This window comes from Oncorhynchus clarkii, chromosome 18 (genome assembly GCF_045791955.1).
Source record: "Oncorhynchus clarkii lewisi isolate Uvic-CL-2024 chromosome 18, UVic_Ocla_1.0, whole genome shotgun sequence".
Taxonomy (NCBI): domain Eukaryota; kingdom Metazoa; phylum Chordata; class Actinopteri; order Salmoniformes; family Salmonidae; genus Oncorhynchus; species Oncorhynchus clarkii.
The window spans coordinates 13695796-13722662 of NC_092164.1; the positions used below are offsets into that span (position 1 = coordinate 13695796).

Genomic DNA, 26867 nt, shown 5'->3' on the forward strand with positions numbered 1-26867 from the left:
TAACCGGAGCCAAACAGATTCTAATCATAGATCTTGGAAAGAACTGAGTGTTTGAGCACGGTGGATTTCATCAACAATTACAGTCCCTTGGACAGACTTTATCCCTTTAATTCAGTTACTGCCCTTATCCCTGTGTTGGCTTAGCTAAGGCAAAACATTTATGTTAGCTTAATCCGCTGAAATGACCGCTAGATGAAAATAAATGAAACACAATGTTGTGTTGGCGCGCTCATCGTCTCAGACCATAAACCACGGAGAAGCAAATAGCCTTAATGCAAACATGACTGTGGACTAAGGCCGATGGCCATGCTTTCTTTAGCTGACTCGGTGTTGACCTTGTACTGTAAACATGTCATACGAGGCTTTCTGTGATCAGGAAGACTTGGGGAGTGCTTATGCTAATCTTCAGCATTTCTTCTATCTTGATGTATACACACAGTGTCCCGAGACTACGGCTTTCATTTACATTCTCTCCTCATTTCACAACAACGTTACCTCGCTCTCATTTCACAACATTGCTGTAACATCTCTGCAACATTCCTCTAACTTCGAACGGAAATAGAAAAGCAATGAAGAGCTGCTGCATGTCCCTCAGTTTAAGAGAGATGTACCAGAACACAACATCTGAACATTCCACAGACATAACCCAGTAGATACCCTCTAGCTACAGTGCTGACAGGCAGACAGGGGCTAATCGTCATGCTATCCCTGCATAGTTATAACTTGGATTAATATGTTTTCCTTTGCCTTTAAACACAAACCAACCGACTGTCTATCCATTGATCTATGTTGTTGAAACCGCAAAGGCGCTCTGGTTTCGGTCGTAGTGACTCGTTCCTGCCCGTTCATGTTTTGGGGGTGAGGGCTGTGTTGTTCTGCTGCTATAGACAGAGGAACTGTAGTGACCCTTCGGTGTTTGCTGTGGTTGTCGATGTGTAGGTGGTTGGTCTGGATTGTGTTATGTTGTGGTCCGGGGGTTTGACAGAGCTGGAGATGAAGCTGAAAAGCTTGGAGACAGTAGCTGTGCACGGCCCCAAAAAGGCGGTTACGTCTTGGGGCCTCTCTCCTAGGTTGGCTTTGTGGCCCACAACTTTAAGCCCTGTGATTTCTCATGTGACCCACCAACAAATTCAAAAAACATGTTTCAAACCGCAACCCATTCCTAAGCTATGAGTTAAGACAGTGGTTCCCAACCAACTAGGACCTCTGGGGGTCTTGGCCTGTCCACAGGGGTACTAGAACCTCTGGGGGTCTTGGCCTGTTCACAGGGGTACTAGGACCTCTGGGGGTCTTGGCCTGTCCACAGGGGTACTAGAACCTCTGGGGGTCTTGGTCTGTCCACAGGGGTACTAGGACCTCTGGGGGTCTTGGCCTGTCCACAGGGGTACTAGAACCTCTGGGGGTCTTGGCCTGTCCACAGGGGTACTAGAACCTCTGGGGGTCTTGGCCTGTCCACAGGGGTACTAGGGGGGTGCAATAGTAAGCAAAACATGTTGGGAACCACATAGCTAAGAGAACATGGTTTCAGACTACCAGTGGGCCCTGACCCCATCATTTGGGAATGGGAGACTCTGCTCCAAAGCAGAGAGAGGGGAAAGTGCCAACTATGTGTCTTCTGTACGGCGTGACCTATCATGTTATGTCCACCCAAACACAGCTGGACTGTATGTCCTACAAACCTATCCCTGAGCTACTAAAACACTAGCCAAACCTCTACACTAACGTAACAGGAAGTAGTGTATTGGCCATGCATGTTACGTAGTATCCTAGTATGGATAGTATTGTGGTTGTATGAGTCATGACCAGTCAACAATAGGTTTGATGGACAGTGTGATGGACAGTGTGATGGACAGTGTGATGAACAGTGTGATGGACAGTGTGATGGACAGAGTGATGGACAGTGTGATGAACAGTGTGATGGACAGTGTGATGAACAGTGTGATGAACAGTGTGATGAACAGTGTGATGGACAGAGTGATGGACAGTGTGATGGACAGTGTGATGAACAGTGTGATGAACAGTGTGATGGACAGAGTGATGGACAGTGTGATGGACAGTGTGATGGACAGAGTGATGGACAGTGTGATGGTCAGTGTGATGGACAGTGTGATGGACAGAGTGATGGACAGTGTGATGGACAGTGTGATGGACAGAGTGATGGACAGTGTGATGGACAGTGTGATGGACAGAGTGATGGACAGTGTGATGGTCAGTGTGATGGACAGAGTGATGGACAGTGTGATGGTCAATGTGATGGACAGTGTGATGGACAGAGTGATGGACAGAGTGATGAACAGTGTGATGGACAGTGTGATGGACAGAGTGATGGACAGTGTGATGGACAGTGTGATGGACAGAGTGATAGACAGTGTGCCCTCAGCTATACTGAAACCTAGTGGGTTTCCCACGTCTCAGAATGAATTTCCAGCTGTCTCTGCTGCTGCTGCTTCTGAACCCCATTCCCTCTGCCGTTCCCTCACTACTCTATTACTGTCCTGTCACAGAAAAGCTTTCTGGAATGCTGCTGTCGTGCTGTGGGATCTTGGGTTGGAGTCGCCAGAATTGGTTTGGCGTTGAGGGTTAAGGGAGGGAAAGGGGGAGGAGGGAGAGAAGAGAGAAAAGAGAAAGAGGGGGGGTAGGTTTTGGCCATGTCTCTGGCTCGCTTTCCAACCAGACCCTGAAGCTGTCGTCTCCACTCACCCCAAACGCACTCCACAGTCTTACTCTCAAAACATGCTGTTTTTGTGCTCAGTCTTGATGATATGCTTTGAGATATTATCGTAGTAAAACAGTTGATCTCATTGACACACACATCCTGTGTTTTCCAGTTATTTTTAGCTTGGGAAATGTTGTGAAAATGGAGCTGTTGCTTTCCACTACACAGGCTACACAGTAGTGACACAGTATACAGGCTAGCGCTCATTACCGGTTACCGCTAGCTGTTTACGTATCAGACACTGGCAGACCATTGCTGCCTGAAAAGAACCCAGTGTTCCAGTAATCAGGTCTGTAAACTTCCTCTAGTCGTCAATGCTGACAGTTGTTGGATGCAGTCCAGGGGTTTATAACGAGACGTGGAGGAAATGACTTGTGGCCGTGGTCCATGGGTGGACCACCTAACCGACCGACCCGGGCCGGGTGTGTGACTGTGACTGTTACTGGGCCTTCACATTGTGTTAGTGTGAGAGATGGAGCAGGGTGATGTTTTGGAATTGTGAAGTCGACTCCACTATTGTTATGAGTTCTAAGAACCCTCGAAGGGATTCTAGTTTCTCCGAGTGCCACTCTAGGGATCCATTCTGACAGCAACTAAAATACAGAGATGTTAAAAAAACAGTGGCAAAAACACTACAAATACTCAACATGGCACTTGATTCATAACAAGTTTAGGACACTGCTGATTGCCTTCTGTTCACTTGAAACCTGCATAACTTGTTGACTTCTCAGTTTTGCAGAACATTGCCTGAACGATTCTATCCAGACCAAAACACCAACTCTGCTGCATCTAGAATTAGATTCCACTGTAAAGTCACACACGCTCGCTGCCTCTCCTTTTAGAAACAGGTTCTTCTATCACTCCAAGAAAACAGCAGTTGGAAATAATCCCCACAAGATGAGTCAGGCGGTAGCGTTTCATCTTTAGTTGGCCACAAATCCATCTCGGGATTACTGATCTGCTGCTTGCCTAACCATAACATTAAGATGAGCTCGGAGCAGATAATTGGCTATCGAGGAGGGAGAAATGGATTTATTAGAGGCAGAATTTAGAGAAACAACACTTCAATGGGCAGTCATGAAATGTAGGGAATCTTTAATGACTTTGTCAATGGCTTGTTTTGTTCTGTCGGTTTGTGTCTGAGAATGTCTGACAATATACACATGAAGGATCTTAATTTGAGCCTGCAAGGAAAAGAATACATGTGAATTATTATGTGAATTGTAATTAATGGACATTTGTATTTTTTATTTAATTTATTTTATTTTTTCCCCAATTTTGTGGTATCCAATTGTTTTTTAGTAGCTACTATCTTGTCTCATCGCTACACAGGCTCGGGAGAGACGGAGGTTGAAAATCATGCGTCCTCCGATACACAACCCAACCAAGCCGCACTGCTTCTTAACACAGTGTGCATCCAACCCGGAAGCCAGCTGCACCAATGTGTCGGAAGAAAACACTGTGCACCTGGCAACCTTGGTTAGCGCGCACTGCGCCCGACAAGGACATCCCTACCGGCCAAGCCCTCCCTAACCCGGACGACGCTAGGCCAATTGTGCGTCGCCCCACGGACCTCCCAGTCGTGGCCGGTTACGACAGGGCCTGGGCGCGGACCCAGAGTCTCTGATGCCACAGCTGGTGCTGCAGTACAGCGCCCTTAACCACTGCGCCACCCGGGAGGCCCATTAATGGACATTTTTGACCAAGGCCTTTAAAACTGACTGGAGAGGGAAGGAGAGTGAAGCGGTGGGTTGTCAGGTAGAATGAGAGATAGCGGTGGAGAGAAAGAGAGATGGAAGGGAGATAGTGAGAGTGAGCAAGAAAGCGAGAGACAGGAAAAGAGGGGAGAGAGAGAGAGTGAGAAAGAAAGTGAGAGAGAAAGATAGATAGCAAAAAAAGCGAGACAGAGAGAGAGAGAGGAGAGATGAGGACACACTCCATGCCTCTACAGAAGCCACTCTGTTTCCCAGGCACAAACACTCCACTTCAAAGGGCCATCACAGTGTCACCATGGCAACAGCCTTCACTGGCATAGATATACAGGAGATAGATTGCATTAGCAGACAGATGGTAGAGAGAGAAGGAAAGAGGGGAGTGAGATAGAGTGAGAGAGAAAGAAAGCAAGAGAGAAAGATACAGGAGATAGATTGGACTAGCAGACAGCCGGTATGACAGAGATATACAGGAGATAGATTGGACTAGCAGACAGACGGTATGACAGAGATATACAGGAGATAGATTGGACTAGCAGATAGACGGTATGACAGAGATATACAGGAGATAGATTGGACTAGCAGATAGACTGTATGACAGAGATATACAGGAGATAGATTGGACTAGCAGACAGATGGTATGACAGAGATATACAGGAGATAGATTGGACTAGCAGACAGACTGTATGACAGAGATATACAGGAGATAGATTGGACTAGCAGACAGACTGTATGACAGAGATATACAGGAGATAGATTGGACTAGCAGACAGACTGTATGGCAGAGATATACAGGAGATAGATTGGACTAGCAGACTGTATGGCAGAGATATACAGGAGATAGTTTGGTCTAGCAGACAGACTGTATGACAGAGATATACAGGAGATAGATTGGACTAGCAGACAGACTGTATGATAGAGATATACAGGAGATAGATTGGACTAGCAGACAGACGGTATGACAGAGATATACAGGAGATAGATTGGACTAGCAGACAGACTGTATGACAGAGATATACAGGAGATAGATTGGACTAGCAGACAGACTGTATGGCAGAGATATACAGGAGATAGATTGGACTAGCAGACTGTATGGCAGAGATATACAGGAGATAGTTTGGTCTAGCAGACAGACTGTATGACAGAGATATACAGGAGATAGATTGGACTAGCAGACAGACTGTATGACAGAGATATACAGGAGATAGATTGGACTAGCAGACAGACGGTATGACAGAGATATACAGGAGATAGATTGGACTAGCAGACAGACTGTATGACAGAGATATACAGGAGATAGATTGGACTAGCAGACAGACTGTATGGCAGAGATATACAGGAGATAGATTGGACTAGCAGACAGATGGTATTGCAGAAATATACAGGAGATAGATTGGACTAGCAGACAGACTGTATGACAGAGATATACAGGAGATAGATTGGACTAGCAGACAGACTGTATGGCAGAGATATACAGGAGATAGATTGGACTAGCAGACTGTATGGCAGAGATATACAGGAGATAGATTGGACTAGCAGACTGTATGGCAGAGATATACAGGAGATAGTTTGGTCTAGCAGACAGACTGTATGACAGAGATATACAGGAGATAGATTGGACTAGCAGACAGACTGTATGATAGAGATATACAGGAGATAGATTGGACTAGCAGACAGACGGTATGACAGAGATATACAGGAGATAGATTGGACTAGCAGACAGACTGTATGACAGAGATATACAGGAGATAGATTGGACTAGCAGACAGACTGTATGGCAGAGATATACAGGAGATAGATTGGACTAGCAGACTGTATGGCAGAGATATACAGGAGATAGTTTGGTCTAGCAGACAGACTGTATGACAGAGATATACAGGAGATAGATTGGACTAGCAGACAGACTGTATGACAGAGATATACAGGAGATAGATTGGACTAGCAGACAGACGGTATGACAGAGATATACAGGAGATAGATTGGACTAGCAGACAGACTGTATGACAGAGATATACAGGAGATAGATTGGACTAGCAGACAGACTGTATGGCAGAGATATACAGGAGATAGATTGGACTAGCAGACAGATGGTATTGCAGAAATATACAGGAGATAGATTGGACTAGCAGACAGACTGTATGACAGAGATATACAGGAGATAGATTGGACTAGCAGACAGACTGTATGGCAGAGATATACAGGAGATAGATTGGAATAGCAGACAGACGGTATGACAGAGATATTCAGGAGATAGATTGGACTAGCAGACAGACTGTATGACAGAGATATACAGGAGATAGATTGGACTAGCAGACAGACTGTATGACAGAGATATACAGGAGATAGTTTGGACTAGCAGACAGACTGTATGACAGAGATATACAGGAGATAGATTGGAATAGCAGACAGACGGTATGACAGAGATATACAGGAGATAGATTGGACTAGCAGACAGACGGTATGACAGAGATATACAGGAGATAGATTGGACTAGCAGACAGACTGTATGACAGAGATATACAGGAGATAGATTGGACTAGCAGACAGACTGTATGGCAGAGCTAATAGCCGGGTAAAGGGCCGATGACTGATGGTATAATCTACCCTCCCAGCTTGTCTGGAGGTAAAGCACCAAGTTCACCCAGAGTGCATGAAATCTAAATCTACCCCACAGGAGATCAAGCACCAGCAAGCACACGAAAACCATCTCAAGTATCCTAAATCATTTCCTATTTATGGTTTGTGGTTTGTTCCTGCTGAGATACGTCTTAAGCCTGGATCCTGGCTAGAAACATTGGTTGTATTGATCTGGCTTTATCTCAAGACAAACTGAAAAAGCATTGGAAAAGGTGGCTTACAACACATGAATGTTTGGATAACACAAAACCCGCTCTTCTTTCTATTCAAACATTCAACCAGCCACCCAGTGTTTTACATTACATTCTGTTATCTACCTGCCTGTAAACCAACAGCGTTGATTTCCAACCTGAAATAGAAAAATAAATTCTCTCAGATCTATAGTGTGCTGTGTAGATGTAGAGGAATGTACACACACACACACTGCACCTGGGACTGACTGTGTGTTGTAGAACCAGCAAGAGCATGGTCATGGGTAGAGGTCGACCGATTATGATTTTTCGACGCAGATACCGATACCGATTATTGGAGGACCAAAAAAGGCCGACACCGATTAATCGGCCAATTAAAAAAATATGTTTTTGTAATAATGACAATTACAACAATACTGAATTAACACTTTTAACTTAATAGAAAAATCAATAAAAACCAATACAAATAAAATCATCAATAAAAATCTATTTAGCCTCAAATAAATAATGAAACATGTTCAATTTGGTTTAAATAATGCAAAAACAAAGTGTTGGAGAAGATATGTGCCATGTAAAAATGTGTGCCATGTAAAATATGTGCCATGTAAAAAAGCTAACGTTTAAGTTCCTTGCTCAGAACATGAGAACATATGAAAACTGGTGGTTCCTTTTAACATGAGACTTCAATATTCCAAGGTAAGAGGTTTTAGGTTGTAGTTAATATAGTATTTATAGGACTATTTCTCTATACCTTTGACTATTGGATGTTCTTATAGACACTATAGTATTGCCAGTGTAACAGTATAGCTTCCGTCCCTCTCCTCGCCCGTACCTGGGCTCGAACCAGGAACACATCGACAACAGCCACACTCGAAGCATCTTTACCCATCGCTCCACAAAAGCCGCGGCCCTTGCAGAGCAAGGGGAACAACTACTCCAAGTCTCAGAGCGAGTGACGTTTGAAACGCTATTAGTGCTAACTTAGCTAGCCATTTCACATCAGTTACACCAGCCATTAGGCTGATAGGCTTGAAGTCAAAAACAGTGATGTGCTTGTGAAGAGCTGCTGGCAAAACACGCGAAAGTGCTGTTTGAATGAATGCTTACGGCCTGCTGCTGCCTACCACCGCTCAGTCAGACTGCTCTATCAAATCATAGACTTAATTATAACATAACACACAGAAATACGAGCCTTTGGTCATTAATATGGTCGAATCCGGAAACTATCATTTCGAAAACAAAACTTTTATTATTTCAGTTAAATACGGAACCGTTCGGGTGGCATCCCTAAGTCTAAATATTCTTGTTACATTGCACAACCTTCAATGTTATGTCATAATTACGTAAAATTCTGGCAAATTAGTTCGCAATGAGCCAGGCTGCCCAAACTGTTGCATATACCCTGACTCTGCGTGCAATGAACGCAAGAGAAGTGACACAATTTCACCTGGTTAATATTGCCTGCTAACCTGGATTTCTTTTAGCTAAATATGCAGGTTTAAAAATATATACTTCTGTGTATTGATTTTAAGAAAGGCATTGGTGTTTATGGTTAGGTACAGTTGTCCAACCAGTGTGCTTTTTTCGACAAATGCGCTTTTGTTAAATAATCCCCCAGCGTTGCATCGATTATATGCAACACAGGACACTCTAGATAAATGAGTAATATCATCAACCATGTGTAGTTATAAATAGTGATTATGATTGATTGTTTTTTATAAGATAAATTTAATGCTAGCTAGCAACTTACCTTGGCTTCTACTGCATTCGCGTAACAGGCAGGCTCCTTGTGGAGTGCAATGAGAGGCAGGTGGTTAGAGCGTTGGACTATGTAACTGTAAGGTTGCAAGATTGTATCCCCCGAGCTGACAAGATGAAAATTTGTCGTTCTGCCCCTGTAGGCAGTTAACCCACCGTTCCTAGGCCGTCATTGAAAATAAGAATGTGTTCTTAACTGACTTGCCTAGTTAAATAAAGGTATAAAAAATAAATAATAATAATAATTAAAAATGAGCTAAATCGGCGCCCCAATATTCCGATTTCCGATTGTTATGGAAACTTGAAATCGGCCCTAATTAATCGGCCATTCCGATTAATCGATCAACCTCTAGTCATGGGTGGAACTGGCTCTGAGCCTGCCAACTCATGTTTAACCTGTACGCTGAGAATGTGATGATAGATAGAAAGATAGAAAGAGAGATAGAGGGTAGAGCGAGAGAGTGAGAAAAGACAGAGAGAGAGAGAGGTAGAAATAGAGAGGGAGGTGGAGAGACAGAAAGAGAAAAAGAGAAATAGAGAGAAAAACAGAGCGAGAGAAAGAGAGACAGAAACAGATTCCGACATGAGGAAAGAAGGAGGGATTTAGAGTGTTCTGTCAATCACATTCCAAGCCCCCCCCATCCTGTTAAGGAAGTTCTGCTTTTCATACACACAGCACCTCTTTCCATCATAGGCATGCGTGTACATCAACAGAGGAAGAACCAAAGGGGGGAAGAAAAAGGAAGAGAGAGAGAGAGAGAGAGAGAAAGAGAGAAAGCCAGAGGGAGATAACATAGATTATGTAAAGGTCAAGCTGCAGGCATGAGGGAAGAACAGAACACAACAGTGGGTTCTAGTCCCAGTCTGCATCCAGAGCTCTCTCTAGTTTAGGGTACTGCAGTCAGAAGAAGCCTGGAGCCTTGGCCTTATATAGTGTGTTTTCAACTTTGTTGGCCACAGACGGATTGAACAGAAGCCAGCGGCATTAAGTGTGGACCCTGGAGAAGTTGAGAGGTGTGTGCGAACACACACGCTCGTGCTTGTGCACACACGCACAGATTCACTGGCTAGCTGGTCTGGCACGCGTTTGGGATTACTCCTGTTGTTTTGAGTGGAGGGGGGGCAGACAGTGGGAGAGTGTCTCTATTTGGTATCTGGAGGGAGAGAGACAGTAGAGAGGGGAGAGAGAAAACGAGGGAGAAGGAGAAAGAGGGAAGAGGAGAGGGAAGGAGAGAGAACGTGAGAGAATTCCATCGTTGAACAGGTAAGAGAGCTGGCTGTACTGTGTACTCTAATGTTATGGATTGATTGATACTGTGTTCTGTTTTGGCTTGTTGGGTAGAAAGCTCATTCTGAGATAGTCTTAGGTGTCAAAACCAATAAACACAAGTTATATTTGTCTTCATCTGCCAAAAGACATGATGGAGGAGCTGGAAGATGTTTTACATTGTAACTACTTACAATCAATGTCCTTTGTTGTAATTATATTGCATGTAGATTTCTAATAAGAGGTACTTGAAAAAAACTATGAAAAAATCTATTGCCATTTCAGACGTAAATCAATGCATATCATGTAACCAAACTATGAGTGTGTCGGCTGATATGGTAGGCTACTGTCCTTCAGTACATAAGAAGTAGTTAGCGCGCCAGCCACACTGTAGTCCTGGGAAAGTGGCTCTCTGGGGAGCTGGCTTGAGTTCCTTTGAGTCTCGCTCTGCTTTCATGTCCCAAGCGGAGGTATTTTGTGACTGGTCTAGAGGAGAGTTGAGCTGGCGGAGGGAGAGCGTAGGTGTTTTGTGACTGGTCTAGAGGAGAGTTGAGCTGGCGGAGGGAGAGCGGAGGTGTTTTGTGACTGGTCTGGAGGAGAGTTGAGCTGGCGGAGGGAGAGCGGAGGTGTTTTGTGACTGGTCTAGAGGAGAGTTGAGCTGGCGGAGGGAGAGTGTAGGTGTTTTGTGACTGGTCTAGAGGAGAGTTGAGCTGGCGGGGCGAGAGCGGAGGTGTTTTGTGACTGGTCTTGAGGAGAGTTGAGCTGGCGGAGGGAGAGCGTAGGTGTTTTGTGACTGGTCTAGAGGAGAGTTGAGCTGGCGGAGGGAGAGCGGAGGTGTTTTGTGACTGGTCTGGAGGAGAGTTGAGCTGGCGGAGGGAGAGCAGAAGTGTTTTGTGACTGGTCTGGAGGAGAGTTGAGCGGGCGGAGGGAGAGCGGAGGTGTTTTGTGACTGGTCTGGAGGAAAGTTGAGCTGGCGGAGGGAGAGCGGTGGTTGTGACTGGTCTGGAGGAGAGTTGAGCTGGCGGAGGGAGAGTGGAGGTGTTTTGTGACTGGTCTAGAGGAGAGTTGAGCTGGCGGAGGGAGAGTGGAGGTGTTTTGCGACTGGTCTGGAGGAGAGTTAAGCTGGCTGAGGGAGAGTGGAGGTGTTTTGTGACTGGTCTGGAGGAGAGTTGAGCTGGCGGAGGGAGAGCAGAAGTGTTTTGTGACTGGTCTGGAGGAGAGTTGAGCGGGCGGAGGGAGAGTGGAGGTGTTTTGTGACTGGTCTGGAGGAGAGTTGAGCTGGCGGAGGGAGAGCGGTGGTTGTGACTGGTCTGGAGGAGAGTTGTGCTGGCGGAGGGAGAGTGGAGGTGTTTTGAGACTGGTCTCGAGGAGAGTTGAGCTGGCGGAGGGAGAGTGGAGGTGTTTTGTGACTGGTCTAGAGGAGAGTTGAGCTGGCGGAGGGAGAGCGTAGGTGTTTTGTGACTGGTCTAGAGGAGAGTTGAGCTGGCGGAGGGAGAGTGGAGGTGTTTTGTGACTGGTCTGGAGGAGAGTTGAGCTGGCGGAGGGAGAGTGGAGGTGTTTTGTGACTGGTCTAGAGGAGAGTTGAGCTGACGGAGGGAGAGTGGAGGTGTTTTGTGACTGGTCTAGAGGAGAGTTGAGCTGGCGGAGGGAGAGCGTAGGTGCTTTGTGACTGGTCTGGAGGAGAGTTGAGCTGGCGGAGGGAGAGTGGTGGTTGTGACTGGTCTGGAGGAGAGTTGAGCTGGCGGAGGGAGAGCGGAGGTGTTTTGTGACTGGTCTGGAGGAGAGTTGAGCTGGAGGAGGGAGAGCGGTGGTGTTTTGTGACTGGTCTGGAGAGTTGAGCTGGCAGAGGGAGAGCGGTGGCTGGCGGAGGGAGAGCGTAGGTGTTTTGTGACTGGTCTGGAGGAGTGTTGAGCTGGCAGAGGGAGAACGGTGGCTGGCGGAGGGAGAGCGTAGGTGTTTTGTGACTGGTCTAGAGGAGAGTTGAGCTGGCGGAGGGAGAGCGGAGGTGTTTTGTGACTGGTCTGGAGGAGAGTTGAGCTGGCGGAGGGAGAGCAGAGGTGTTTTGTGACTGGTCTGGAGGAGAGTTGAGCTGGCGGAGGGAGAGCGGTGGTGTTTTGTGACTGGTCTGGAGGAGAGTTGAGCTGGCGGGGGGAGAGCGGGGGTGTTTTGTGACTGGTCTGGAGGAGAGTTGAGCTGGTGGAGGGAGAGCGGTGGTGTTTTGTGACTGGTCTGGAGGAGAGTTGAGCTGGCGGAGGGAGAGCGGTGGTTGTGACTGGTCTGGAGGAGAGTTGTGCTGGCGGAGGGAGAGTGGAGGTGTTTTGAGACTGGTCTAGAGGAGAGTTGAGCTGGCGGAGGGAGAGTGGAGGTGTTTTGTGACTGGTCTAGAGGAGAGTTGAGCTGGCGGAGGGAGAGCGTAGGTGTTTTGTGACTGGTCTAGAGGAGAGTTGAGCTGGCGGAGGGAGAGTGGAGGTGTTTTGTGACTGGTCTGGAGGAGAGTTGAGCTGGCGGAGGGAGAGTGGAGGTGTTTTGTGACTGGTCTAGAGGAGAGTTAAGCTGGCGGAGGGAGAGTGGAGGTGTTTTGTGACTGGTCTAGAGGAGAGTTGAGCTGGCGGAGGGAGAGCGTAGGTGCTTTGTGACTGGTCTGGAGGAGAGTTGAGCTGGCGGAGGGAGAGTGGTGGTTGTGACTGGTCTGGAGGAGAGTTGAGCTGGCGGAGGGAGAGCGGAGGTGTTTTGTGACTGGTCTGGAGGAGAGTTGAGCTGGAGGAGGGAGAGCGGTGGTGTTTTGTGACTGGTCTGGAGAGTTGAGCTGGCAGAGGGAGAGCGGTGGCTGGCGGAGGGAGAGCGTAGGTGTTTTGTGACTGGTCTGGAGGAGTGTTGAGCTGGCAGAGGGAGAACGGTGGCTGGCGGAGGGAGAGCGTAGGTGTTTTGTGACTGGTCTAGAGGAGAGTTGAGCTGGCGGAGGGAGAGCGGAGGTGTTTTGTGACTGGTCTGGAGGAGAGTTGAGCTGGCGGAGGGAGAGTGGTGGTTGTGACTGGTCTGGAGGAGAGTTGAGCTGGCGGAGGGAGAGCGGAGGTGTTTTGTGACTGGTCTGGAGGAGAGTTGAGCTGGAGGAGGGAGAGCGGTGGTGTTTTGTGACTGGTCTGGAGAGTTGAGCTGGCAGAGGGAGAGCGGTGGCTGGCGGAGGGAGAGCGTAGGTGTTTTGTGACTGGTCTGGAGGAGTGTTGAGCTGGCAGAGGGAGAACGGTGGCTGGCGGAGGGAGAGCGTAGGTGTTTTGTGACTGGTCTAGAGGAGAGTTGAGCTGGCGGAGGGAGAGCGGAGGTGTTTTGTGACTGGTCTGGAGGAGAGTTGAGCTGGCGGAGGGAGAGCAGAGGTGTTTTGTGACTGGTCTGGAGGAGAGTTGAGCTGGCGGAGGGAGAGCGGTGGTGTTTTGTGACTGGTCTGGAGGAGAGTTGAGCTGGCGGGGGGAGAGCGGGGGTGTTTTGTGACTGGTCTGGAGGAGAGTTGAGCTGGTGGAGGGAGAGCGGTGGTGTTTTGTGACTGGTCTGGAGGAGAGTTGAGCTGGCGGAGGGAGAGCGGTGGTTGTGACTGGTCTGGAGGAGAGTTGTGCTGGCGGAGGGAGAGAGGAGGTGTTTTGAGACTGGTCTAGAGGAGAGTTGAGCTGGCGGAGGGAGAGTGGAGGTGTTTTGTGACTGGTCTAGAGGAGAGTTGAGCTGGCGGAGGGAGAGCGTAGGTGTTTTGTGACTGGTCTAGAGGAGAGTTGAGCTGGCGGAGGGAGAGTGGAGGTGTTTTGTGACTGGTCTGGAGGAGAGTTGAGCTGGCGGAGGGAGAGTGGAGGTGTTTTGTGACTGGTCTAGAGGAGAGTTGAGCTGGCGGAGGGAGAGTGGAGGTGTTTTGTGACTGGTCTAGAGGAGAGTTGAGCTGGCGGAGGGAGAGCGTAGGTGCTTTGTGACTGGTCTGGAGGAGAGTTGAGCTGGCGGAGGGAGAGTGGTGGTTGTGACTGGTCTGGAGGAGAGTTGAGCTGGCGGAGGGAGAGCGGAGGTGTTTTGTGACTGGTCTGGAGGAGAGTTGAGCTGGAGGAGGGAGAGCGGTGGTGTTTTGTGACTGGTCTGGAGAGTTGAGCTGGCAGAGGGAGAGCGGTGGCTGGCGGAGGGAGAGCGTAGGTGTTTTGTGACTGGTCTGGAGGAGTGTTGAGCTGGCAGAGGGAGAACGGTGGCTGGCGGAGGGAGAGCGTAGGTGTTTTGTGACTGGTCTAGAGGAGAGTTGAGCTGGCGGAGGGAGAGCGGAGGTGTTTTGTGACTGGTCTGGAGGAGAGTTGAGCTGGCGGAGGGAGAGCAGAGGTGTTTTGTGACTGGTCTGGAGGAGAGTTGAGCTGGCGGAGGGAGAGCGGTGGTGTTTTGTGACTGGTCTGGAGGAGAGTTGAGCTGGCGGGGGGAGAGCGGGGGTGTTTTGTGACTGGTCTGGAGGAGAGTTGAGCTGGTGGAGGGAGAGCGGTGGTGTTTTGTGACTGGTCTGGAGGAGAGTTGAGCTGGCGGAGGGAGAGTGGTGGCTGGCGGAGGGAGAGCGGTGGCTGGCGCAGGGAGAGAGGTGGTGTTTTGTGACTGGTCTAGAGGAGAGTTGAGGTGGCGGAGGGAGAGTGGAGGTGTTTTGTGACTGGTCTAGAGGAGAGTTGAGCTGGCGGAGGGAGAGTGGTGGTGTTTTGTGACTGGTCTAGAGGAGAGTTGAGCTGGCGGAGGGAGAGTGGTGGCTGTGGTTGTGTTTCACCTTTACTATAACCAGTGGCTGACAGGACGGACAGATCCACCGCTGAAGCTACAGTGTAACGATAGGTCAACCCAAGAGGTGTGTGTGAGTGTGTGAGTGAGAGGGAGGGATCTGTGTGTTTGTGTGTGTGTCATGTATGTGCCAGACAGATACAGAACTAGAAGTCAGCCTCTACCTTCAGTGATTTTACTCTCTTTTTCTCTGCCTCCTCGTATACTCCTTTTCGTCTCCATCTCTACAGAACCTCCATTTTCCCCTGTCTTCCTCCCTCTCTCCCTGCCCTCCCTCCTCCCTTTGAGGAATTGACTGATGACCACCGTCATTCCCCTTTAACCCTGGGCTAACACGGGGGGGCAGTTATAAGCGGGAGGTCAAAGTGTCGCAGGCCACTAAATCTTCTCTCTGTTCTAGCAGTCAAAACAAGACAGAAGAATCCTGTTTGTTATGGTTGAGCTCTAACACATTTTGGTTGATGGAAAGACATTTCCTAACGTTTACCTGTCCAGGGTGTTATGTGATTGTGAAGCATGAAACAGCAATAAAAACATTTTTTTTTGTGTCAGTTCAACTTAAATTCGATCAATCTGAGAGAAAGAAATAGGTGGCAGTTTCATAAAACCCGTTTTGTGCAAATTCTTCATTACCATAGACAAGCTGCTAAATGTCATTTTCTCCTCCGAACACTTAGACCGAAACACTTACCAATTGACACTGCGAAAGCCCTTCCAATTCAGAATTGCACCTCAGGCATTTTCATTTTCATTGGTCACCATTAGTCCAGAGCAGAAAATTCCCCACCGCTTTCCTCAGCACTCCCAGAAAACCTCTTACCCTGCCAGAACAGCCTTAAATCAATGCTTCCCACCATCTCGTCCTCCAACATTAAGATGCTGTGAGCGAATAATGGCTGTGGACTGACGTCTTTCCAGATAGATCCATTCCTTTGCAAAACAGTTTCTCCTCTCTTCATCCAAATCCATCTCTTTACCTTTAAACTGGATTCCCTCGTGCCAAACTCTGTAACGCCTCCTTATTGGACGACTCGGAGCAGCCAAACTTCACCAAACCCTCAGGAGACAGACTAGACTAGAGGAACGATGTGTTATGAACAGCTTCTGGCCCATGGTGAGTCAACAGAGGTTGTGAATGTGTATTTGTTGAAGTAGATGCTTTAGAGATGAAACCAGACATTTTCATGTGACGTTTGTTTAATATTCTAACACATATGTGACATTGAATGCAGCTGACTGTGAGAGAACTGTGAAAATACTCCCTTACTCAAAGTGCAGCTAAGTTGGCTTCATTAATAGTATGTGTTGTAAAGTGTAGCTACAGTCAGGTTTTAGTGTGTCTGTCTACATGTGTTTAGCTCACACTGGCTTGGAGACAGTATGTGTGTGTCTCTGTGTGTCGTTGACATTGGCTTGGCAACCCGGCCCCTCTGTGCTTTTGTTCTCTAGTCAACAGAACCATTAGTGGTACTCTGAGTGAAAACATCCCGCTGTCAGTTCTGATTCAACATGAACTCTGAGTGATACCTGGCCATGGACCATCCATAGAGAATCCTACTCCTATTAGCTCTGTCCAACTCAGTTCAACTCAGCCACGCAGGCCAGTAATGACGATAACATGCATGCTTAAGACCTCCAATAGCTGTCCTGCGGAGAGGCGATGCCTCTGTGTGGTCATTATGAAGCTCTCCTCGTTATGAAACTCCAATTGGCTTCCACATCAGAGGTTTTCAACCTGCGTCCAACGCTAGCCACAATTGCACATATTATATTCATCTATTTCTTCTGGAGAAAGATATTCAGTGGTTATGAAGGTATGGCTGTGGTTTTGGTTGAATGTTGGATCCATAGAAGGTATGAGAGGTTAGCCGTAGGCAGCACACACACTCACCGCTAACCGTGGTTTAATGGATCTTGTGTTCCCACACTAATGTTAATGTTGTGTTGATGTTGTGTTAATGTTGTTTTCATGTCTGTTAATGTTGTGTTGGCTTAATGGTGTTATAATGTGTGTTTATGTTGTGTTTTGTTAATGTTGTGTTAATGTTGTGCTACTGTTATGTTCAAGTTGTGTTAATGTTGTCTTAATGTTGAGTTGGTTTAATGTTGTTTTAATGTGTGTTAATGTTGTGATGTGTTAATGTTGTGCTAATGTTATGTTAATGTTGTGCTACTGTTATGTTCAAGTTGTGTTAATGTTGTCTTAATGTTGAGTTAATGTTGTCTTAATGTTGTGTTAAAGTTGTGTTAATGTTATGTTTGACAACTGGATGAGCTGGACTGGAGGTGTGTGTATGTATGGCCCTGGAGCATTCTTTCTATGTTATTTCAGGGTTTGTTCCAGACATTTGAAAACACAAAACAACATTGAGACGCTGAACAGATGTTGATGTAACATCATGATGACTGCTACCTTACTGTACCTGTTACCTTGTGGATGTTTGGCTCTCTAAAGGGTTTTCTTAGGATGGAGACAGATGAGGGGGCTTCTGAGTGTGATCGGACATGAGAGGCATAGAGCCCCAACCCTGGTGTGTCCCCACTGACCTCCTGAGAGGGCATGGGGATGGACTTAATATATTAATGAATAAAGTTAATTCACTGAATTGGTGACCTCAACCCTGCCTGGAACCTCTCCAGAGTATGTTCCACTGTTAGTTCTTTCAGAGGTACAGTACAACATTATGCTCATGTCTCATGTCATCTGATTTATAGTACATGGCTAGGGTATACAGTACATAGTGGGCATGGCTAGGGTATACAGTACATAGTGGGCATGGCTAGGGTATACAGTACATAGTGGGCATGGCTAGGGTATACAGTACATAGTGGGCATGGCTAGGGTATACAGTACATAGTGGGCATGGCTAGGGTATACAGTACATAGTGGGCATGGCTAGGGTATACAGTACATAGTGGGTTTAGGCTAGGGTATACAGTACATAGTGGGTTTAGGCTAGGGTATACAGTACATAGTGGGTTTAGGCTAGGGTATACAGTACATAGTGGGTTTAGGCTAGGGTATACAGTACATAGTGGGCATGGCTAGGGTATACAGTACATAGTGGGCATGACTAGGGTATACAGTACATAGTGGGTTTAGGCTAGTGTATTCAGTACATAGTGGTCATGGCTAGGGTATACAGTACATAGTGGTCATGGCGAGGGTATACATTACATAGTGGGTCTATGCTAGTGTATACAGTACATAGTGGGCATGGCTATTGTATACAGTACATATTGGGTCTAGGCTAGTGTATACAGTACATAGTGGGTCTAGGCTAGTGTATACAGTACATAGTGGGCAAGGCTAGGGTATACAGTACGTAGTGGGCATGGCTAGGTATACAGTACATAGTGGGTCTAGGCTAGGGTATACAGTACATAGTGGATCTAGGCTAGGGTATATAGTACATAGTGGGTCTAGGCTAGGGTATACAGTACATAGTGGTCATGGCTAGGGTATACAGTACATAGTGGGCATGGCTAGGGTATACAGTACATAGTGGGTCTAGGCTAGGGTATACAGTACATAGTGGGTCTAGGCTAGGGTATACAGTACATACTGGGCATGGCTAGGGTATACAGTACATAGTGGGTCTAGGCTAGGGTATACAGTACATAGTGGGCATGGCTAGGGTATGCAGTACATAGTGGGTCTAGGCTAGTGTATACAGTACATAGTGGGCATGGCTAGGGTATACAGTACATAGTGGGCATGGCTAGGGTATACAGTACATAGTGGGCATGGCTAGGGTATACAGTACGTACAGGGCATGGCTAGGGTATACAGTACATAGTGGGTCTAGGCTAGGGTATACAGTACATAGTGGGCATGGCTAGGGTATACAGTACATAGTGGGTCTAGGCTAGGGTATACAGTACATAGTGGGCATGGCTAGGGTATACAGTAGATAGTGGGTCTAGGCTAGGATATACAGTACATAGTGGGCATGGCTAAGGTATACATTACATAGTGGGTCTAGGGTATACAGTATATAGTGAGGCTAGGGTATATATTACATAGTGGGTCTAGGGTATACAGTATATAGTGGGTCTGGGGTATGCTGTATATAGTGGGTCTAGGGTATTGTATACAGTTTATAGTGAGGCTAGTGTATATAGTATATAGTGGGGCTAGGGTATATATTACATAGTGGGTCTAGGGTATGCAGTATATAGTGGGTTTAGGCTAGTGTTTACAGTGTATAGTGAGGCTAGGGTATACAGTATTTAGTGGGTTTAGGCTTGTGTATACAGTATGTAGTGAGGCTAGTGTATGCAGTATATAGTGAGGCTAGGCTAAGGTATACAGTAGATAGTGGGTTTAGGCTAGTGTTTACAGTATATAGTGAGGCTAGGGTATACAGTATTTAGTGGGTTTAGGCTTGTGTATACAGTATGTAGTGAGGCTAGTGTATGCAGTATATAGTGAGGCTAGGCTAGGGTATACAGTAGATAGTGGGTCTAGGCTAGGGTATACAGTACATAGTGGGCATGGCTAGGGTATACAGTACATACTGGGTCTAGGCTAGGGTATACAGTACATACTGGGCATGGCTAGGGTATACAGTACATAGTGGGTCAAGGCTAGGGTATACAGTACATAGTGGGCATGGCTAGGGTATGCAGTACATAGTGGGCATGGCTAGGGTATACAGTACATAGTGGGTCTAGGCTAGGCTATACAGTACATTGTGGGCATGGCTAGGGTATACAGTACATAGTGGGTCTAGGCTAGGCTATACAGTACATAGTGGGCATGGCTAGGGTATACAGTACATAGTGGGCATGGCTAGGGTATACAGTACATAGTGGTTCTAGGCTAGTGTATACAGTACATAGTGGGCATGGCTAGTGTATACAGTACATAGTGGGTCTAGGCTAGTGTATACAGTATATAGTGGGTCTAGGCTAGGGTATACAGTACATAGTGGGCATGGCTAGGGTATACAGTACATAGTGGCCATGGCTAGGGTATGCAGTACATAGTGGGTCTAGGCTAGTGTATACAGTACATAGTGGGTCATGGCTAGGGTATACAGTACATAGTGGGCATGGCTAGGCTATACAGTACATAGTGGGCATGGCTAGGGTATACAGTACATAGTGGGCATGGCTAGGGTATACAGTACGTACAGGGCATGGCTAGGGTATACAGTACATAGTGGGTCTAGGCTAGGGTATACAGTACATAGTGGGCATGGCTAGGGTATACAGTACATAGTGGGTCTAGGCTGGGGTATACAGTACATAGTGGGCATGGCTAGGGTATACAGTAGATAGTGGGTCTAGGCTATGGTATACAGTACATAGTGGGCATGGCTAGGGTATACATTACATAGTGGGTCTAGGCTAGGGTATACAGTACATAGTGGGTCTAGGGTATACAGTATATTGTGAGGCTAGGGTATATATTACATAGTGAGTCTAGGGTATACAGTATATAGTGGGTCTGGGGTATGCTGTATATAGTGGGTCTAGGGTATTGTATACAGTTTATAGTGAGGCTAGTGTATATAGTATATAGTGGGGCTAGGGTATATATTACATAGTGGGTCTAGGGTATGCAGTATATAGTGGGTTTAGGCTAGTGTATACAGTATATAGTGAGGCTATGGTATACAGTATTTAGTGGGTTTAGGCTTGTGTATACAGTATGTAGTGAGGCTAGTGTATGCAGTATATAGTGAGGCTAGGGTATACAGTATATAGTGAGGCTAGTGTATACAATATATAGTGAGGCTAGGGTATACAGTATATAGTGAGGCTAAGGTATACAGTATATAGTGAGGCTAGCGTATACAGTATATTGTGAGGCTAGTGTATACAATAAATCGTGAGGCTAGGGTATACAGTATATAGTGAAGCTAGTGTATACAGTATATAGTGAGGCTAAGGTATACAGTATATAGTGAGGCTAGTGTATACAATATATAGTGAGGCTAGGGTATACAGTATGTAGTGAGGCTAAGGTATACAGTATACAGTGAGGCTAGTGTATACAGTATATAGTGATGCTAGTGTATACAGTATGTAGTGAGGCTAGGTTATACAGTAGAAAGCCAGGAAAACCTCTGTACAGTCTGTAGATACTATTGATGTACACTTCTTGCAGCCCCAAAGCCAAGGGAGGTTGTTTTCCTAAGTAGCCTGGTAAAGTAGCGTCTAGCGGGAACGAGTGAGAAGGTCGTTAGCTCAATCAATTTCTCGCCATGACGTCTGGCGTTGCAGACGGGTTTTTATGGCGTGGAAATGGAAAAGCTTTGCCTTTAAGCGGTTTGTGTTTGGCTACGGTCAAGTAGTGTTGATGGAGGTCTATAGAACTGGAAACAGTTGGCTGGGGAAGTGTCGTCATGTTGGAAATACAGCCGCTTGATATTCTCCTGGCAGCATGCTAGTCGTCATTCATCATATGTTTTCCTACTGTGTTACTGCTATGGTTTAACTTTCCCTCCGTCTCTCTGCAACCGCAAGGTCTTATTTCACCAAAGAACTGCCAGTAATACACTGATATTCAGAGGAATACATTACACGCTCAATGTCGTGTCGAAATGTCCAACATGATTGTACAGGCACTCTCCGTCACAATACCCAACATATTTGTTTACCATTCAAATCAAATAGAAGCCTGGTTAGCTCTATAACTCCATCTGAAGTACTGTTCGGCTTGACGTCCTTATTTGGCCTCTTAGAACCTGAAGTATTCATTTGCCCAGGCAGACTGCCACTACTACTGCAGTTTCTCTTGTGCAAAGGCTTCAGGAATCCCAAATGCGGTTCGATCGGCAAGATTATTTTTCATGGGAGCCAATGAGAAGATTTATCTCCCTGACGACATCTCCACCCATACTCACCATTTAGAAGTAGTGTGACGTTTCCCCTAGATGTTGCCTGGATACCCTTTCACATCGCTCTGTCCAACATCGCTCTGTTTCTTCTCCGCCATGAGCCTGGATTGGCCTCCCTCCCCGATGATTTCTAGAATGCAAATACATTCTGAATGTTCTGATTGGTTTGAGAAACCGATGGGTTGGGCCTGAGCCGGCCTACATGATGACGTTATCAACTTTGATTTGTTAGAGACAATCCAATCGCATATGAATTTGTTTTGTACAACTCCCCTCATTTGTAAGTCACACAAACAACTTCTAGGATGGCAGTTTCCGATTGAATGTATGAAGCGATCGATAGAGCAGCGGAATTAAATTCAGGTTGAGTCGTCAGGCAACCCTAGATGCTGATCTGAGGTCAGTTTTCTGTTTCTCTCCCTAAGGCTTCTGGTTAGGGTTTGTGAGAATGTATACTGATCCTAGATCAGTGCCTAACTACAACGTCTAACAGTATCTGTCATCGTCATAGTTGTTCTGTCTGTGTGGTATTTAGTGGCTATTAATAATTCTGAAGTATAGAAGCAGCCAAGTATGCTGTCTCTTTGCACTGTGTTGTACGGAGCTGAATCTCTCTTAGCACTGTGTTGTATGGAGCTGAATCTCTCTTAACACTGTGTTGTACGGAGCTGAATCTCTCTTAACACTGTGTTGTATGGAGCTGAATCTCTCTTAACACTGTGTTGTATGGAGCTGAATCTCTCTTAACACTGTGTTGTATGGAGCTGAATCTCTCTTAGCACTGTGATGTACGGAGCTGAATCTCTCTTAGCACTGTGTTGTACGGAGCTGAATCTCTCTTAACACTGTGTTGTATGGAGCTGAATCTCTCTTAGCACTGTGTTGTACGGAGCTGAATCTCTCTTAGCACTGTGTTGTATGGAGCTGAATCTCTCTTAACACTGTGTTGTACGGAGCTGAATCTCTCTTAACACTGTGTTGTATGGAGCTGAATCTCTCTTAGCACTGTGTTGTACGGAGCTGAATCTCTCTTAACACTGTGTTGTATGGAGCTGAATCTCTCTTAGCACTGTGTTGTATGGAGCTGAATCTCTCTTAACACTGTGTTGTATGGATCTGAATCTCTCTTTGCACTGTGTTGTACGGAGCTGAATCTCTCTTAACACTGTGTTGTATGGAGCTGAATCTCTCTTAACACTGTGTTGTATGGAGCTGAATCTCTCTTAGCACTGTGTTGTATGGAATTGAATCTCTCTTAGCACTGTGTTGTACGGAGCTGAATCTCTCTTAACACTGTGTTGTATGGAGCTGAATCTCTCTTAGCACTGTGTTGTATGGAGCTGAATCTCTCTTAACACTGTGTTGTATGGAGCTGAATCTCTCTTAACACTGTGTTGTATGGAGCTGAATCTCTCTTAGCACTGTGTTGTATGGAGCTGAATCTCTCTTAGCACTGTGTTGTATGGAGCTGAATCTCTCTTAACACTGTGTTGTATGGAGCTGAATCTCTCTTAGCACTGTGTTGTATGGAGCTGAATCTCTCTTAACACTGTGTTGTATGGAGCTGAATCTCTCTTAGCACGGTGTTGTATGGAGCTGAATCTCTCTTAGCACTGTGTTGTATGGAGCTGAATCTCTCTTAACACTGTGTTGTATGGAGCTGAATCTCTCTTAACACTGTGTTGTATGGAGCTGAATCTCTCTTAGCACTGTGTTGTATGGAGCTGAATCTCTCTTAACACTGTGTTGTATGGAGCTGAATCTCTCTTAACACTGTGTTGTATGGAGCTGAATGTCTCTTAGCACTGTGTTGTATGGAGCTGAATCTCTCTTAGCACTGTGATGTACGGAGCTGAATCTCTCTTAGCACTGTGATGTACGGAGCTGAATCTCTCTTAGCACTGTGATGTACGGAGCTGAATCTCTCTTAGCACTGTGATGTACGGAGCTGAATCTCTCTTAGCACTGTGTTGTATGGAGCTGAATCTCTCTTAACACTGTGTTGTATGGAGCTGAATCTCTCTTAGCACTGTGATGTACGGAGCTGAATCTCTCTTAGCACTGTGTTGTATGGAGCTGAATCTCTCTTAGCACTGTGTTGTATGGAGCTGAATCTCTCTTAGCACTGTGTTGTATGGAGCTGAATCTCTCTTAGCACTGTGATGTACGGAGCTGAATCTCTCTTAGCACTGTGATGTACGGAGCTGAATCTCTCTTAACACTGTGTTGTATGGAGCTGAATCTCTCTTAGCACTGTGTTGTATGGAGCTGAATCTCTCTTAACACTGTGTTGTATGGAGCTGAATCTCTCTTAGCACTGTGTTGTACGGAGCTGAATCTCTCTTAACACTGTGTTGTATGGAGCTGAATCTCTCTTAGCACTGTGATGTACGGAGCTGAATCTCTCTTAGCACTGTGTTGTATGGAGCTGAATCTCTCTTAGCACTGTGTTGTATGGAGCTGAATCTCTCTTAGCACTGTGTTGTATGGAGCTGAATCTCTCTTAGCACTGTGTTGTATGGAGCTGAATCTCTCTTAGCACTGTGTTGTATGGAGCTGAATCTCTCTTAGCACTGTGTTGTATGGAGCTGAATCTCTCTTAGCACTGTGTTGTATGGAGCTGAGTCTCAGCACTGTGTTGTACGGAGCTGAATCTCTCTTAGCACTGTGTTGAATTGAGCAGAATCTCTCTTTGCACTGTGTTGTACGGAGCTGAATCTCTCTTAGCACTGTGTTGTACGGAGCTGAATCTCTCTTAGCACTGTGTTGTATGGAGCTGAATCTCTCTTAGCACTGTGTTGTATGGAGCTGAATCTCTCTTAGCACTGTGTTGTATGGAGCTGAATCTCTCTTAGCACTGTGTTGTATGGAGCTGAATCTCTCTTAGCACTGTGTTGTATGGAGCTGAATCTCTCTTAGCACTGTGTTGTATGGAGCTGAATCTCTCTTAGCACTGTGTTGTATGGAGCTGAATCTCTCTTAGCACTGTGTTGTATGGAGCTGAATCTCTCTTAGCACTGTGTTGTATGGAGCTGAATCTCTCTTAGCACTGTGTTGTATGGAGCTGAATCTCTCTTAGCACTGTGTTGTATGGAGCTGAATCTCTCTTAGCACTGCGTTGTATGGAGCTGAATCTCTCTTAGCACTGTGTTGTATGGAGCTGAATCTCTCTTAACACTGTGTTGTATGGAGCTGAATCTCTCTTAGCACTGTGTTGTATGGAGCTGAATCTCTCTTAACACTGTGTTGTATGGAGCTGAATCTCTCTTAGCACTGCGTTGTATGGAGCTGAATCTCTCTTAGCACTGTGTTGTATGGAGCTGAATCTCTCTTAGCACTGCGTTGTATGGAGCTGAATCTCTCTTAGCACTGCGTTGTATGGCGCTGAAAGCTAAATGTTTTCTTGGCGTACAGTACGCTGGAAGGCTGCTTGTTCCAACCTGTTGTAAGCCCACGCGTCTGGGTGGTGGGAATTTATACATTCCTTCACTTTTTTTCATAGCAATCAGAATCCTCAAGCTTGGTTTTGCACAGGGAAAATGGATTTGAGTCAGGCAGTATACTGCCAGCTTGTCTACCCTATATTATACACCCAGATAGTTGGAGTTGTGTTCTTTGGGAGAGGAAGCCACTTGTGATTCAGCCAGATCTCTGCTAGGAGTGTGGATATACTGTGCTGTGGAAAGACTCCCCACGAGCAATGCTTTGCTCCACTAAACCCCAGATGAGACACTTTTTCTGGGGTGGGATTGAGAGAAATGCAGGCTGGTTGGCTAGCTGTCTGGGGGTCTGGTTCTGCCTCAGTTCCTTCTAAGACCTCCTTGTGACTGGACAGATGAACCCCTCGCTGGACTCTCTCACCCTCTCCTCTACAATAGAGAACTTGTGGTACTTGTGTACAAGGCATGGCATATTTGTTATGGTCAACTCAGACACACCTCTCTCCCTTCCCCTCTCCTTTGCTGCTTCTGGCTCCCATGCCAGGGGTCCGTCCGGGTCCGTTCTTCCCTTGGCCCAACGCCATGTATTGGTTCCCCCACTCCCCCTCTCTCCCTCTCCCTCTCCCTCTCCTTCTACCTCTCCCTCTCTCTCTCTCTCTCTCTCTCCCTCACCAGCACAGAGCCAGAGTGACTCAACAAAACAATGTTATTTTACAGGCTTTGGACCTTAAAACAGAGAGAGAAAAACCACTAAGATGGCTCTAAAACATACACGTCTGGCATGGCTTTGAAAAGTGTGCAGGCGGGTATCTGGGAGGCTGCAATACTTTTGTCTTCCTTCCAGTCTGAGTGGGTCCTAAGCCCGGTATATCCACATTAGTCCAGTCTGAGTGGGTCCTAAGCCCTGTATATCCACATTAGTCCAGTCTGAGTGGGTCCTAAACCCGGTATATCCACATTAGTCCAGTCTGAGTGGGTCCTAAGCCCTGTATATCCACATTAGTCCAGTCTGAGTGGGTCCTAAACCCGGTATATTCACATTAGTCCAGTCTGAGTGGGTCCTAAACCCGGTATATCCACATTAGTCCAGTCTGAGTGGGTCGTAAACCCAGTTGATCCATATTAGTCCAGTCTGAGTGGGTCCTAAGCCCAGTAGATCCATATTAGTCCAGTCTGGGACTCTGATTCCACTTGCCATATATGGATGCATCTGCTTGGGTATTGTTCACTAGGTTCCATAGCGATGTCGTAAGAATGCGCTATGAGGCTAAATTGAGGAGATGACGCAGATTAGCTTTGAGTTGGTGTGAATGTTTTTTTGGTTTTATCTGTTTGTCTCTCGAGCTGTCAGGCTGTTTTTGTCTGTCTGTCTGTCTGTTTTTACCCCCATATCTGTATGTATGCATGTCTGTCTGTACAGTATGTCTGTCTGTCTGTTTTTACCACCATATCTGTATGTATGCATGTCTGTCTGTACAGTATGTCTGTCTGTCTGTTTTTACCACCATATCTGTATGTATGC

General features: G+C 46.4%; 1 protein-coding gene across 9 annotated transcripts in view; it reads left to right on the forward strand.

Annotated features, from left to right (window-relative positions):
- The window catches only part of LOC139373016 (tensin-1-like), a 164039-nt gene that overhangs the window by 51826 nt on the left and 85346 nt on the right, over window positions 1–26867 (forward strand). For 2 of the 9 annotated variants that reach the window (XM_071112986.1, XM_071112987.1), the window contains exon 1: window positions 9692–10278. The exons of the other annotated variants lie outside the window; for them this stretch is intronic. The gene's annotated coding sequence lies outside the window, so the exon portion shown is untranslated. Of the gene's footprint in view, window positions 1–9691; window positions 10279–26867 lie in introns of those variants that run through there. 9 annotated transcript variants of the gene reach the window in all.